The sequence below is a fragment of the Protopterus annectens genome, chromosome 4.part0, assembly GCF_019279795.1.
Source record: "Protopterus annectens isolate FY-2018-M chromosome 4.part0, PAN1.0, whole genome shotgun sequence".
Lineage (NCBI taxonomy): Eukaryota > Metazoa > Chordata > Ceratodontiformes > Protopteridae > Protopterus > Protopterus annectens.
The window spans coordinates 649,816,206-649,832,181 of NC_056733.1; the positions used below are offsets into that span (position 1 = coordinate 649,816,206).

The 15,976-nt window shown below is 44.0% G+C and overlaps 1 protein-coding gene across 1 annotated transcript in view; it reads left to right on the forward strand.

Annotated features, from left to right (window-relative positions):
* BCL7A (BAF chromatin remodeling complex subunit BCL7A) overlaps nucleotides 1–15,976 on the forward strand; it is an 822,965-nt gene that overhangs the window by 466,854 nt on the left and 340,135 nt on the right. The gene's annotated exons all lie outside the window — the stretch shown is intronic.

The following is a 15,976-nucleotide window of genomic DNA, read 5'->3' on the forward strand; positions in this document are numbered from 1 at the left end:
CTTAAAATTAATAATTGCTTAACTTGTGGGAAACAAATACCTCATAAGGATTTCCATTCTTACTGCCTCCCCTGCCTAGGCCCAGACCACGACGTCTCGGCCTGTACAGCCTGTGCCTCCTTCAACCGACGCACTCTTAGGCGTCGGGTGGAGTTTGCAGAGGAATTTTTTGGGGCTAGTTACTGTTACAATATGCTGTCGGAGACTCCGACTTCTCATTTAACCAAAAAACGGAAGGACAAGGACTGACACACGCGGACCGTGGTTTCGGCTGAAACCACGCCTAGGCCTACCGCGAGGGTCTCAATCTCGGCTGAAACAGAGTCCTTGGTACTTCCGACCGTCGAAACCGCACAACCGACAATTTCGGCCCCGGAGGCCTCTTCTGAGTCGGTTATAGAATTTCCCTCAGAAACCGGTGTCCAAGACACATCCGACACCATTTCCCTAGACAAAACTACACCAGCACGTGGAGCAGCCAGGCCTCCTGCATCCATGTCCATAAAGGCGTTCACAAGGGCTAAAGCTGCTAAACAGCCAAAATCCCTGCCTCCCAAGGTTATTCCTCAGGGATTCACTACAGGTTCACAGATTTTAAGTTTAGCTGAGGACCTTATTTCTCTAATTAGGGGCTCTCAGCCACATCCAGACAGGGGCTCTCATCCTCCTCTAGACAAAAGGCCCAGGGTTGAGCCCACTGATCCCCAGTCCTCTGATGAGGCCTCAGATGGCTCTGCTCTTTCTGATTACCAGGAGGAGGCCTTTATGGCCTACGAGGATTCTGATGCAGAGGAATCTATTCCCTCTGCCTCCCCTCCTGAAGAGCTGTCCTTTGGGGAGACCCTTCACTCCATGAGAGAGCATTTCAAATGGCAGGGCCAGTAATTCTCTGATTCCAGGAAGAGATTAAGGACTTTTCTGCATTTACCTCAGCATAGACCTTTGGCTATTCCTCCTGTTTTGAATGTCATTGATGATGTGTACTCTGAGTCTAGCATTACCCCTGACTCCCTTCCTCCGGCTCCTGTCAAACCCGATAGGTACTACAGGGTCCCGGACTCACATCATTTCCTTTACAAGGCCCACTCTGCTGACCCTGAAACTATTTCCCAGGGTCCTAAAGGGGTTGCATCTGTCACTACTAAAAATCCACTCCCCTCTGAAGGGGAGTCCAGGGCTTTAGAGAGATGGGGTAAAAAAGTGTATACTTCTTCCACTCTTTCTATGAGGGCATTAAATTGTCAATTCCATATGATACAGTACCAAGAGTATTTGTTAGATGAATTGCATAAAAAACTGTCTTCACCTGAACCCCTAGATCGCAAGTCACTTCAGGATCTGGTACATAACTCCCAACAGGTTAGCAACCATTTCTTGCAGTGTGGTTATGATGCATTGGAAGCTTCATGTAGGTCAGCAATGACAGGTGCAGTCATACGTAGACATGCTTGGCTGAAGGAACAAGCCCTGCCAGATCATGTTAAAGCAAAGCTTCTGGATGCGCCACTGGAAAAGCAAAAGTTTTTTGGCTCCACTGCTCAGGAGGTCTTAAAGAAATTTGAGGAAAAGGCTAAATCTGTACAAACAGTCAAAGATTTTCTCCAGGTCCAACCACCAAGATTCAGCAGGAATTGGCCCTCTAAGAATTGGTCCTTTCCAGACACAGAGAGATTTCAAAGAGGCAAGAGCAGGCGTGACAGAGGTAGAGGGCAAGCTAGAGGCTCCTACAGAGGACGTCAATGGCAGCCTCCTAACCAGAGAGGTAGTGCAGGACCTACAACTGCTGCACAAGGACAGAATCAATGACTTTACCTTGACCCCGCCAACCAGGGCTCAATTGGAAGCACCTTTGGGTGGAAAGCTATCTTTATTCTCAGAAAATTGGCACAGTATTACAAGGGACAAATGGACACTGCAAATAATAGACAAAGGATACAGGTTCCATTTTCATACATTACCAAGAAGAAAAGGCATGCCAAACCTGCCACCGAATCAAAGGGCAGAGGCTTTAAAACAAATTTCCAACCTTTTGCAAATGAAAGCTATAGAAAAGGTTCCTCTCACAGAACAAGGCCAAGGATTTTATTCCAGACTATTCCTTGTCCCAAGAAAAGAAAAACAATGGAGGCCTATTCTCGACTTGTCCACACTGAATACTTATCTCATTGTGCCAAAATTCAAAATGCGAACCCTACAGCAACTCCTTCCCATGCTGGGCAAGGGGTCTTGGCTGGTAACTCTAGACCTCAAGGAGGCATACCTACATGTCCCTATCAGACAAAGTTGCAGAAGACACCTCAGATTTCTTGCAGGTTCAGAGCATTATCAATTCTCAGCATTGCCCTTTGGCTTATCTACTGCGCCCAGAGTATTCACGAAATGCCTGGCATCAGTAATTGCACACTGCAGACTTCAGGGGATTCAAATATACCCATACCTGGACGACTGCCTTATACAAGCGGACAGCCAACAAACATTGGTAAAACACTTGAATTATGCCATACACGTACTTCAGGCTTTGGGATACACAGTCAACATCCGAAAATCAAGACTTGTTCCATCCCAAAGAATAATTTTTCTGGGTGCAAAACTAGATACAACCACCCAAACGGCTTTTCTCACAGAAGAAAAACAAGAACAACTACCGGATTACTTCAGAAACCTGGCAAAGCAAACCCAACTGACTGCAAGGAAAATACTGCAGGCCCTGGGTTTCATGGCATCTTGCATTCTTCTGATTCCACAAGCAAGGCTGCATATGAGGAAACTACAATGGTACCTAAGGAGTCTATGGTCTCAACACAGTCACAGCCTAGAAGCTTTGATCCCCCTCATTCCATGCCTTCAAAAGGAATTTCTGTGGTGGGCTCAAGCAAGCCAGTCAAACATGGGTCTGCCTTTCAGCAAACCAAATATCAGCCAAACCATTACCACGGACGCCTCAGACCATGGATGGGGAGTGCACATGGAGGGCAGATGCATTCAAGGACAATGGACACAAACAGAATTTCTCCTGCACATAAACCAAAAGGAAATGCTGGCAGTGATGCATTCAATCAAGGCCTTCAAGCACTTCCTACATCAAGGCCACCTGCTAATAAAAACAGACAATACCACAGTTATGTGGTACATAAACAAGCAAGGAGGTACCCATTCTTACCCTCTTTGCAGGCTGGCAATGAATCTTTGGGAACTTTCCCTAAAACTCAATATAGAGCTGCAATCCCAGTTTGTACCAGGAAAAGACAATGTACTGGCGGACAGCCTAAGCAGAAACATCATGGATCCACACGAATGGATGCTGCACCCAGACACCTTTCTTCAAATAACACAATCATGGGGAAGGCCGGACATAGATCTTTTTGCCTCCCACCACAACCATCAACTGAAGAAATTCTGCACAAGGACATACCACCCACAAGCATGGAAAGTGGACTCTCTCTCTTTCAGCTGGAATACCCTAACAGTATATGCATTTCCACCTCTTCCGTTAATGACCAAGGTCTTACTGAAGATCAGGACAGAACAACCAAAAGTGATTCTGATAGCTCCGGACTGGCCAAGACAACATTGGTACCCATTGTTAAGGAGCTTGTCACGCACGAAACCGTGGCTTCTACCACAATGGCCACTTCTTCTGACACAGCACAATTACAGAACTCTGCACTCCATCCTAAAAACCTTGCAGCTGACAGCCTGGAAAATACCTTGACTCCTCGCCTGGATAAACTATCCAAAAGGGTAAAGGATATCATCAAGGAAGCTTGGCGACCTTCCACAAGAAAGGCATATTCAGCAAAATGGAAAAGATTTCGCACTTGGAACTCCACAAAGGGCCAAGATCCGACAGTAATGAGCATTCCACATATCCTGGAATACTTGGCAGAAATGCTCCATAATGGCCTCTCTTACTCTTCCATAAAAATTCATGCTTCAGCCATTTCAGCAGAGTACAACACTGATCCACCTGTATTTTCTCATCCGCTGTTAAAGCAGTTTCTAAGAGGGATAGAAAACATCAGCCCTCCAAGGAAACCACCAGTGCCTACATGGGATCTTAATTTCATGTTGGAAAAATTAACTCTACCTCCCTTTGAACCAGCAGCATCTGCAGAACTTCAGTTCCTGTCTTGGAAGACTGCCTTCCTTCTGGCCATAACCTCAGCAAGAAGAGTATCTGAGTTACAGGCCCTCATGGCCGTACAACCATTTCTTACTTTTCATCAGGACAGAGTCTTATTGAGAACCAATCCTTCATTCATGCCAAAGGTGGTATCCAGGGTCTCACTGAACCAAGCTTTTCACCTGCATACCTTCTTTCCAAATCCACAAAATAAAGGAGAGACACCTCTGCATACACTGGACATTCACAGACAGTTGCACTACTACTTGGACAGAACTAAGACTTACAGGAAAACTGACCAGCGTTTTGTAGCATATGCTGCTGGTGTACAAGGAAAAGCAATTTCCAAACAGACAATTTCAAAATGGATAGGGAATTGCATTCGATTCTGTTACTCCTTTCATGGAAAACCTGTGCCATCCAACATAAGACCTCATTCCACCAGAGCCACAGCCACCTCCACAGCCTTCTTAAGAGGGGTGGCTACAAAGGACATCTTAGAAGCTGCTACATGGAGCTCCGTGCATACATTTTCCAAGCATTACAATTTACCATTATATTCCAGATCCAGAGCAGGCTTTGCTACTGCAGTCCTGCAGGGCATTTTAGCTACACCATCCTTTTCTTAGGTCCTACCACCCCCAGCTTGGCTATGGTATTCTACCCATATGTAAGGACTGCAGATGCATCCTTGAAGGACATAGTACTGTTTTGTACCTACCATAAATGTAGATGTCCGATAGGTATGCATCTGCAGTCAGGATTTCCCTCCCTCCTACCCCTCTGTGGTATTCCTTGAGTAGTTATCCCTCTTTCTAGCTAGCTGGGGTTATCTATTATGGTGTATTATATATATATATATATATATATATATATATATATATATATATATATATATATATAGATCACTGTGCATGTTTGGAATTTTTTGCATCTCTCCAAATTTAGCCTTCATTAGAGGGCACCTGGCATCTGGGGCAAGAAAAACTGAGGAAGATGGCGTCGGCTGATGATTTTATACCCCTGGCGCTCTGACGTCAGGGAAAAGGGCGACATCAGCCGACGCCGGACCCAGACTTTGGAATCCGGCCGACCAAAGGGCTGCCTGAGGCAGGACAACCCATATGTAAGGACTGCAGATGCATACCTATCGGACATCTACATTTATGGTAGGTACAAAACTGTACTTTCTTCGTGTTCACTGTTGCAGTCATCACACTTGGGTTATCTGCCTGCAGGTAGCCCTTAGTCGGCCCAAAACCAGAGATTTAGTATTTCTGCGTCGGATGCTGTTGCTTCTTCCATGGCATCAGGTCGTCAGGGGTATAAAAACAGGCAGCCGACGCCATTACATCAGTCTTTCTTGCCGAGGAGGAGCCCGAAGCAGAAGCAGTTCGCAAGTGCCGGTCGGCCCCTACCTGAATTTTTCGTTTTCGAGTTGAATAATCCTGAAGTCTTCTAAAGCTAAGTATCCTGTTGGGGATCCTTTTTTCTTGCTCTAACCGATGTTAGAAAAAGTTAACATTTGTCTTGCCTGTGGAAAGCAAATACCTCATAGAGATTTTCATTCTTACTGCGTCACCTGTTTAGGCCCAGACGACGACGTCCCTCGCTGTCGTTTTTGTGCCTTGTTTAACTCCCAGACCATTCGTCATCTGGGTATCTTTGTCGATAAATTCTTTCACACTCAATCTCCGTATTCTGAAATGGCTTCAGTAAGCCATCAGACTACCAATCTTCCGAAAAAACATAAGGATAAAGACAGAGACACAGACCGCATGGGTCCAAAACTGCCGACGACTCTTCCGTTAAGCTAGTCGCCAGTCTGCCGGTACTCAGTGAGGTGGCTTTGCAGCCCCTGATGCCAGCGTCTATGGATTTGCAGGCCTCTGCTGAGACCCATTCAGAGTCCGGTATGCCGCGAGATGCTTCTTCGACTATGGAACCAGCGGATGTCTCTTCCTTAGATGGGTCCAGAGCCGTTGTGCCGGCACCAGCTTCTGAGGGAGTTTTTGTCCAACCGATGTTCGAAGTAAACCGACAACTTCATTTTTAACCAAAACTACCAGATTTCTTAGGCCCAGAGTACGCACTATGCCAAGAAAACCGATGACCAGAGTGCATGCTCAGGCACCCATCCCACAAAAACAAATGCTTAGAATGGCTGAAGACCTTATTGTGCTGATTAGGGGAAGCCAGCCTTCCCCTGCTAAGAGACAAAGAATCCAGTCCCCTTCAGTTTCTACAGACCAGGAGTCTGATGACTCTAACCTTTCTGATTATGAAGACATGCCCTTATCCACCTATGAGGATTCAGATGCAGAGCATTTCCACTGGGAGTGCCAAGACTATCCTCAGTCCAAAAATAGACTAAGAGAATTGTTAGAGTTGCCTCAGCACAGGCCTTTAGCTATATCCCCTGTCCTGGATGTTGTGGATGATGTTTTCATGGAATCCAGTCTTACTCCAAACACTTTACCTCCAGCCCCTAGGAAACCAGACAGGTGCTACAGAGTACCTGATTCTCATAAGTTTCTTTTCAAGAATCCAACTGCTGACCCAGCGATCATTTTCCAGGGACCTAAGGGTATTAAGGCTACTACAGCCAAGAATCCTACCCCTTCGGACAGGGATTCCAGATCTTTGGATAGATGGGGTAAGAAGGTATATACCTCTGCAACTCTTGCTGTCAGAGCATTGAATTGTCAGTTTCACATGCTGAAATACCAGCAACATATTATGGAACTTATTAAACAAAAAGTGGTAATTTTTCCAGATTGTGCAGAAAGTAAAGAATTGCAGGAGCTTATGCACTCTGCAAACCAAGTTAGTAAGCATACTTTACAGTGTGGTTTTGATGCCCTAGAAGCATCTTGCAGGGCAGCTGTCACTGGCTCTGTACTGAGAAGACATGCTTGGCTGAAGGAGCAGGCCTTGCCAGATCATGTCAAATCTAAATTACTAGATGCTCCTTTAAATAAGGACCATTTGTTTGACATCAAAGCAGAAGTTGTTCTTAAAAACATGGAAGAAAAGGCTAAATCTATGCAAACTGTTAAAGAATTCCTATAAGTGCAACCACCTAGAGTCAGTAGGCATTGCCCTTCAAAACACTGGTCCTTTCCAGCCCCCTCCAGGCCTTCCTAAACAAGACCCAGGGGAAACAGGCCACCCAGACTACAGTCTCTGGGTATGCAGAGATCTAAGCAATGGAGTGCCCCCACCCCTAAAGCAGGGAGTGGTAAGCCACCTCCTTATGGAAAAAGCTCACAATTACTTCTCAAGTCCTACTTCCTAGCCCAGCCCTGCCCAACTGCTTGTGCCCCTAGGAGGAAAATTGCAAAAAACTGGATATCTGTCACTCAGGACCGATGGGTCCTCAACATTGTATCCCAGGGCTACAAATGTTATTTCCATTCACTGCCAACCCCAAGCGGGTTTCCAGACTTTCCTCCAAATCAGTGGGCAGAGGCTCAAAACCAAGTACTTTCCCTGCTCAATATCAGAGCTATTCAGCCTGTTCCAGTAGAAGAGAGGGGTCAAGGATTCTACTCCAGACTATTCCTGGTACCCAGTAAAAAGGGCTCTTGGTGCCCAATCCTGGATCTTTCAATTCTCAACACCTTCCTGGTGGTACCAAAATTCAAGATGCTTATCCTGTAACAGCTTCTCCCTATGTTAGCCAAGGATGCCTGGTTAGTCACCCTAGACTTAAAAGAAGCCTATCTGCATATCCCCATAAGGGAGTCATATAGGAAATATCTACATTTCAGGGCAGGGTCTATGCATTATCAGTTCTCTGCACTTCCCTTTGGCTTATCTACTGTGCCCAGGGTATTCACAAAATGGCTGGTTCCAGCCATTGCATACTGCAGGCAGAGAAATATCCAGATTTACCTGTACTTGGACGACTGCCTGATTTGTGGCAGACAGTCAGGAGATGCTGCTTCAGCACTTGACATTTGTAAAAAAAACTTCTCACTTCATTGGGGTATACCATCAACGGAAAGAAATCACAACTGGTACCCAGTCAAAAGATTGTATTCCCGGGAGCAAGCTTGGATACAACTTCCCAGATGACATTCGTCACTTCAGAAAAACAGATGTTATCTGACACACTACTTCAAACAAATGGCCACCAGAACCCTATCTGACAGACTACGTCAAACAAATGCCAGAACCCAGCTATCTACAAGAAAAATACTGCAAGCCCTAGGGTTCATTGCCTCATGTAATCTGCTAATTCTGTATGCAAGACTGCATATGAGGAAACTTCAATGGTACTTTAAAAGTCTTTGGTGCCAACATTCTCAGGACTTGGAAGAAGTCATTCCTGTCATACCTTGTCTAAGGACAGAGTTCCTTTGGTGGGCAGAAGCATGCAACCACAACAAGGGACTGCATTTTACTCAACCCCATGCTGCCCAGACCCTAACCACAGACATATCAGACTATGCATGGGGGGGCTCAAATGGCAGGCAAATGTATTCAGGGCTACTGGAGCCCAAGGCAAATTCTCCTGCACATCAACCAAAATGAGATGCTAGCTGTACAGAATACCCTGACAGCTTTCAGATACCTACTCTTACCGGGACAACTGCTGATAAAAACAGACAACACCACAGTTATGTGGTACATCAACAAGCAGGGGGAAACCCATTCTTACCCACTCTGCAGATTAGCTATGGCCCTGTGGAACACGGCCTTGGATAACCAAGTTCATCTACAAACTCAATTCCTGTCAGGCAAACAAAATTCACTGGTAGACGACTTAAGCAGAAATCTCCTAGCCCCACACAAGTGGAAATTGGAGCCAGGCACCTTCAGCCTTTTGATCCAGAAATGGAGGACCCCAGAGGTGGATCTCTTTGCCTCCCCCGACAACCACCAGTTAAACAAATTCTGCACCAGAAACCCTCACAGCAGGGCCTGGAAGGTGGATGCCCTAGCCTTTCAAAGGGAAAACCTCTCAATCTATGCCTTTCCCCTTCTGCTCTTTCTCTCGAGAGTATTACTCAAGATAAAACAAGACAGGCCAAGGACAATTCTGATTTCCCCAGACTGGCCATGCCAGCACTGGTACTAACTCCTGCGCAACCTGACAACGATGCCACCCTGGCACCTACACCAGACCCCAACCCTGCTTTCTCAGCAGGAGGGACTGATTTTGCATCCACAATTGCAAACTAAATCTTGCAGCCTGGCTTATTCTTTAAACACTCCACCAGCAGCCCTAAGCAAACAGGTGCTGGACATCATCCTTGAAGCCAGAATGCCCAGTACTGGGAAATGTATGCTGAAAAGTGGAAAAAGTATTGTTCTTGGACTCAGTCTAAAGGAAAGGACACAGCAACTGGCATTCTTACCTTTAATCCTGGATTACCTCGCATAGCTACTCCACAGAGGCTTATCCTTCTCCTCCATTAAGATCCATGCCTCTGCCATTTTGGCTTATTACAATACTGAGCCACCTCTATTCTCTCACCAAACAGTTCCTGAGAAGGGCAAACAACTTAAGGCCACCAAGGAGAGCACCCACCCCTGCTTGGGACCTTAACTTTGTACTGGAAAATCTCACGCTTCCCCCTTTTGAACCGGCTGCTTCAGCAGAGTTAATATTCCTCTCTTGGAAAACAGCCTTGCTTCTAGCCATCACTTCAGCTAGAAGAGTGTCTGAGTTACAAGCACTGATGGCAGTGGAACCCTTCATTATTTTCCATGCCGACAGGGTTTCCCCTTAGGACTAACCCTTCCTTTATGCCTAAAGTGGTGTCCAGTGTGGTTGTCAGCCAATCCATCCATTTGCCAACCTTCTTCCCTAAGCCTCAAAATAAAGGGGAAAAGATCCTGCACTCTTTGGACGTGCACAGACAGCTCAAGTTCTACCTTGATAGGACTAAGCCTTTCAGAAACTCTGACCAGCTGCTATTCAGCTTTGCACCAGGAGCAGCGGGCAAGGCCATTTCAAAACAAACCATTTCCAAATGGATAGCACACATCATCCATTTCTGCTACAAGCACCATGGAAAACCAACCCCTCAGGGGGTCAGAACATTCCACTAGGGCCACATCTACCCCTATAGCATTTCTCAGGGGAGTTCCTACCAGGGACATGCTGGAAGCTGCTACCTAGAGCTCTGTACACACCTTTGCCAAGCATTACTACCTGCCTGTATTTTCCAAATCCAGGGCAGGATTTGCTATAGCAGTCTTGCAAGGCCTACTAGCCAGCCAGCCCTAACTCTTCTTGGCTGCCTCCACCCTTCCTCAGCTTTGGGAATCAACCTAAGTGTGATGACTGCAACAGTGAAACATGAAGAACATAGTACAGTTGTGTACACTTACCATAAATGTAGATGTTCAAGTGTATTCATAAATGTAGATGTTCAAGTGTATTCACTGTTCCAGTCTTGGTTTCCCTCCCTCCAGCCCCCCTGGTTTTCTCTATCTCTTTATCTGTCCACTCTATGGCTATTCCTACTGGTATTGGTATTTACTTTTTACTGATGGTGTTATTCCCCTCCATATACTAGCTCCCTATCTGGGGGCTCCTGACATTTGGGGCAAGAAAAACTGATGTAATGGCATTGGCTGCCTGTTTTTATACCCCTGACGTCATGGAAGAAGCGACAGCATCCGACACAGAAAGACTAAGTCTCTGATATTTAGGCCTACTGAGGGCTACCTGCAGGCAGATAACCCAAGTGTGATGACTGCAACAGTGAATACACTCTAACATCTACATTTAGGGTAAGTATACACAACTGTACATTTTGGGTTTATCTGATCCTGTAAAAGTAGTCAGGCTTCCTAGGAGAGGAGGTTTGGGCATGTGGCTCTAAGCACACATTAGCAAAATAATTTTCCAGGGCTTCTGTGACTGGAGGCGTGAGTATTGCTTGTACTGAGACAGATCCAGAAGCTCTTTATACTTTAATTGGACCTGGAAGAATTCCTTAACCTCCCATTTAAAACAATCCATCATTTATGAGGAGATCCCCAAATGGTACATCATCTGTAAAAGAGACTGAGAATAAGGAATCCTCAATGTCACTCATACAAAGAGAAGGATGATGTTTGGTCTTATAGCCCATTTCATCTGCCTCCATGTCAAAGGTTTCAGAATCCTCAACGGGTAAGGGTTCCCTTTTCATCTTCCGAGAAGGGATCCCAGCATTGGCTGTCCTTCAGAGGTTGATTGAGTAGTTCTTGGAGATTCCATAATGTCTTTGGCAAACTTTAAAAATTCCTTTGAATCTTGGGACAGGGAAGGACAAGTGGGCCCACCCAGCACAGACTGTGACAAGGTGATGGATGTCTACGTTGACTTGGATTAAGTTGCCCTAGGTTTGGATTTGGGGACGCCTTTGGAGGACTCAGGTTGTGGGCAGGTGCCCAGGACCTTGCTTCAAATCTTGCTGACATCCTCCCATACTAGCAGTGGTGTAATGCTGCCCCCACTAGTTATAATCTAGGTGTCTGAGGCCTGTGGAGAAGCTTTAGAACTGACCAGCAAAAGAGTGGGTTCTGTCTGTGAGGATGAGTCTACATCCAGGAGCATGGCAACCACCATATGTGCCATGTAAGCAGCCTTGCTAGAAACGGACACCAGATTCATGATCTGCAGAAACATCTCACTGAATCTGACACTTTTGAGTGGGGGCAGGGAGCACTTTCATACTCGGATGGACTGGCAGCCTCATATGATACTTTTTGTAAAGGGGCTCTTTTCAAAGTACTTTTTTGGCATAATGTCAGAGGTTGGTCTGGCTGATGCCACGGAGTTGCAAGCCCAGAAGCATGCTGACTACTGAGCTAAGTGGTTCTAGAAATATTTTGCTGTCTGCTTGATTGTCTTGTGGTTCCAGTTGACAGAGTGGGAACAGTTAAGTACATTGTGCTCAGGCTTTAGACTGAGTAGACATTTAGTATGGAAAATTTTATGGATATTTGTTTCCCACACACTACACAATTGTTAAATTTTGTTCAGAATCTGACATCCAGTCCTGATGCCCAAAAGCTAAAATGGGTTGGCATACAACGAATACAAAAAAAAAAATACTCACATGAGCTCAGTAGGCTAGGCTGCACCAGCAGACCGTCGTAGTGCAACAGTAATACATTCAGTCTTGAGCAAATTGTGGAAAGGAGGAACTGAAGATGGCATGAGCCAATGTTCTTATAACACTGATGTCCAGATGGGTGGGCATCTTGCTAGCCAGGAGAGGGAAGGGTGTAAAACTCTGGAAGTCAGGCTGACCATCAAACATTCTTTATGATAAGTTTCCAGGCATCATTAGCATGATCCTGACAGACCTTTCTCAACCAAGTTCAAGTGCCTGAACCAGGGTACTGTACAAATTAATACACAGAAACATTAAAACAAGTGAATAAGTAAGAAACTGTTAACAATAAAAATACAAATTAAATCCAGGTAAAACATAAACTAAGATTCATCTGTTATATACCAGTACAAAGCCAGCCAGAAAGCAATTGCCAAACACAGGACCCTGATTGCTAAATGCTTTGAAATCCGGTGATTCCAAGTTATAAGTTGGAGCATGAATGTAGACCTTGTGTGTTCAAACAAAGTGTACAACAAGGGTTGTACCTAGACAAAATGTGTAGGTAATGTGGACCTGTATTGTGCGGTGCTAGCTAAACCAGAGCAAGTGTCTTGTAGTAAAATGGTACATTCTTTGTGTGTGAAAAAATGAAGAGCATACAGAAGATCGACAACAGCAGCAAGGGTTAACAGAGTCCAGCATAAAATGTTAGGAATATACTGTGGATTTGAGCCTGAATGCATCAGTCATGCTTTACTGATAATGTGAGTGAAAAACATAAAATACAGAAAATCAGGCACTAGACTTCTCTAACAGCGTAACAAGCACTCTGGATCACTAAACAGATTTGATGACCTCTCTAAAACTTGAGCAACAATAGGTAGTAAACTAGCAATTTAGATTATAATTCCATAAAATAGGAACAATAGAAGATGATCCCTGTTACAGGTTGTTTTTAATGGCTGTGTCAAGAAAACTAAAAGACATGATACTTAACGTTTACATTTTGTAGAAAATAGAATACCTGATTATCTAACCAGAATATTTCTGGTAATGGTGATTAAAGAATATTCAGATTCCTTGTAAAAGGCAAGGAGCCAGATTGGTATAAAATGTAGTATCTGTACGTGCCCAGGTACTAATGGAACAATAAAGCAACACTCTTTCTCAGGTTTTATCTATTTAATTTTTTTTTTTTTTAATTTAACCACGTGCCACACAATGACCTGTGTAGACCAGTTTAGTACCTATAGAAACAGCTATTTTGTGACAGCAGTTTACATTGCATGAGGTTCTGAGTTGTGTTTTTGTTTTTTCAAGTGTAAAGTAAGCTTAAGACTGCAAGCACAACCTTTATGTTGATGCAACTCTTCATTTATTAAGTGACAGACAAGGAAAGCATAGTTTGCATTTAGTGCAGTTTTGTTATTCATTTCAGCCGAACTGAGTTAATGGATTCAGACCTAACTGATTCTTTGAGTCCAAATGGCAGTGTCGTGCTGCTTTATTCTGCTAGAATTGTCAGAGTGGTTGCCCTCCAAATCTCCCGAACAGGGCAGCCGGAAACCAAAGTGAAGAGTGTTTATTTATATGTGAGCAAATACAGGGGAAGATTTAAAATCATTTAAGCTCCTTCATGTCAGCAGGGATTTTGTTAGTCAATCTTTGGTAACTTCTAACCCATGAAGGAAAAACTTACAAATAAGCTCAGCATCACTGGTCTGTTTGAAGAATAGGAAGGATAAAGTTTTTTTTTACAGTTTCCTGAAATGTTCTATGATCTGTGTCTTAAGCTTGTAGTTGGCTTTCCCTGTAGAAAAACAGCCACTGCACAAAAGGCTTTGTGTGTGATAGTTGTAAGAAGTCTTGCCAGTACCTTTATGGGTACTGAATTTGTTCACAAATTTTATGCATTCGGATTTCTAATGTTTGTAGCATTTAATTCTCCTTTAAGTAGGGGACAATACCTGTGTATTTTTAACATTTTTTACATTTCTTGCTATGGCACCTTTGTGATTATTACCCCTGAAATTTGAAGACTTTATGCAAAACATCCACCACATCCCTGATCTGTTGGTGTGAACTGAGTTGCATACATCTGATTCATATAAACGTCATATTTGTAATGACTGTTGACTGCATATGGTCAAAAAAGGCTTATTTTCATGACTGCCAGTACCAGACCTGGGGTCCAGTTCAACTAAGTTTATCTTGCATTGAAGCTCAAACATGGCCTCCCTTCCCTTCCATGTTATGGGTACTGTCAGTGCTTGGACAGCTGCTGTTTTCACAGTTTATAAAATGAAAATGGATCAACTGCAGACCTGTAAAGTGAATACAATATGTGGAATAATCCACACAGAACTGCACAGGAACAGATGTAGGAATATGTGCATATGTGTGCATAAAATAATTATGCAATTCGTTCATTCATTTTCCAATGCGTTCTTTATGTAATGTTGTAGGGGATCCAGCTCCTATCCCAGGCACTCCTGGATAAGATTTCACTGTCATAGGATACATTCACACACTGTCACACTGCTTGCACACCTGTGGGCAGTGTAAAGAATGGCAGTTCATCTGTCAGCAGGTCTGTGGAATGGGATATGGGGAACCAGAGTACCAAGTGAAAACCCACAGCAGTATAGGAAGGGCATGTACCCGCCACACAGAATGCAGTCCAGCTAGGCGTCCAACGACAGAACCATGTCAGACAACACCACTAAGTGAGAATCAAGATAAATCAGTATTTTAGAAAATTATTATTGAAAAATTGAATAGAATAATCCATTGGAAGTAAAGAAAAAAAACCTCCTGCATTTAAATACCCCAAAATACAAAGATTTGGGGTAAACAGCAAAAGATAAATAAGACAGGGGGTGTTGCACTAAAAGGTGTTCATAACATAGAGGAATTTTCAGTGGACACAAGATATTCTTAGTAATCTTGTAGGTTATGAAAGAAGAAATTTTGAAACCTGCATGCTTGAGTTTTCAGGAAAAGAGGGATACGGTGTATTTTCACAAATCAGTAAACAATAAACACATGGTGTTCGAACAATGATCAGTGTCATATGGCCTTGGAAAAAACTTCCACTTCTTGTGAGGTCACTGAATTTAAATGTCAGAAGTATACATTTTGTTTGTGGGCAGGTGGTCAGGCACCCCACTTTACCCCTGGAATGACAGTGCTGTCTTTTCAGATTGTAGCACCTCGGAGGAAGAAACTCCCGAATGGAAAGAACTACAGACTGAAAGGGCTGTTACATGGTATTTTAACAAGTGTCCTTTCTGAAGTATGTTAGATGACTGTGCAGGTGGACATGACATTTTATTGTCAGCCTGCTCAGAAATAAAATGGGTACCTTGTGAACGAACATTTTAGTTCTGAACCTGGGACAAAATGTACATTTAGTATACACAGATTAGAGAAGCTACTTAACTAGCAAGTATTTGAGGAGGGTATGCAGGTCAAAGTGCTGCAAGGGAATCCATGTAGACATGGAAGGAACATGTACATTTTACATAGACTGACCTCCACGTAAGTATTGAACCCTGGTCCATGAAGTTGGGATTTATTAACTGTAAGTGTTCCAGCATGCTGTCTAAGAGCTGTATTCAGAGAATAATCTTGTTTTTTAATAGTGATTGTAGTTATGAATGTGTCAAAAATAAAATCTTAAAAAAGCAGGTCTGTGAAGTAGATGATATGAAATCAAATGAAGTCTGGGACACTCTTAAGAGTTGCGCAGGGAAGTTGGGATGAGCAGGCTTACACCATCTCATCC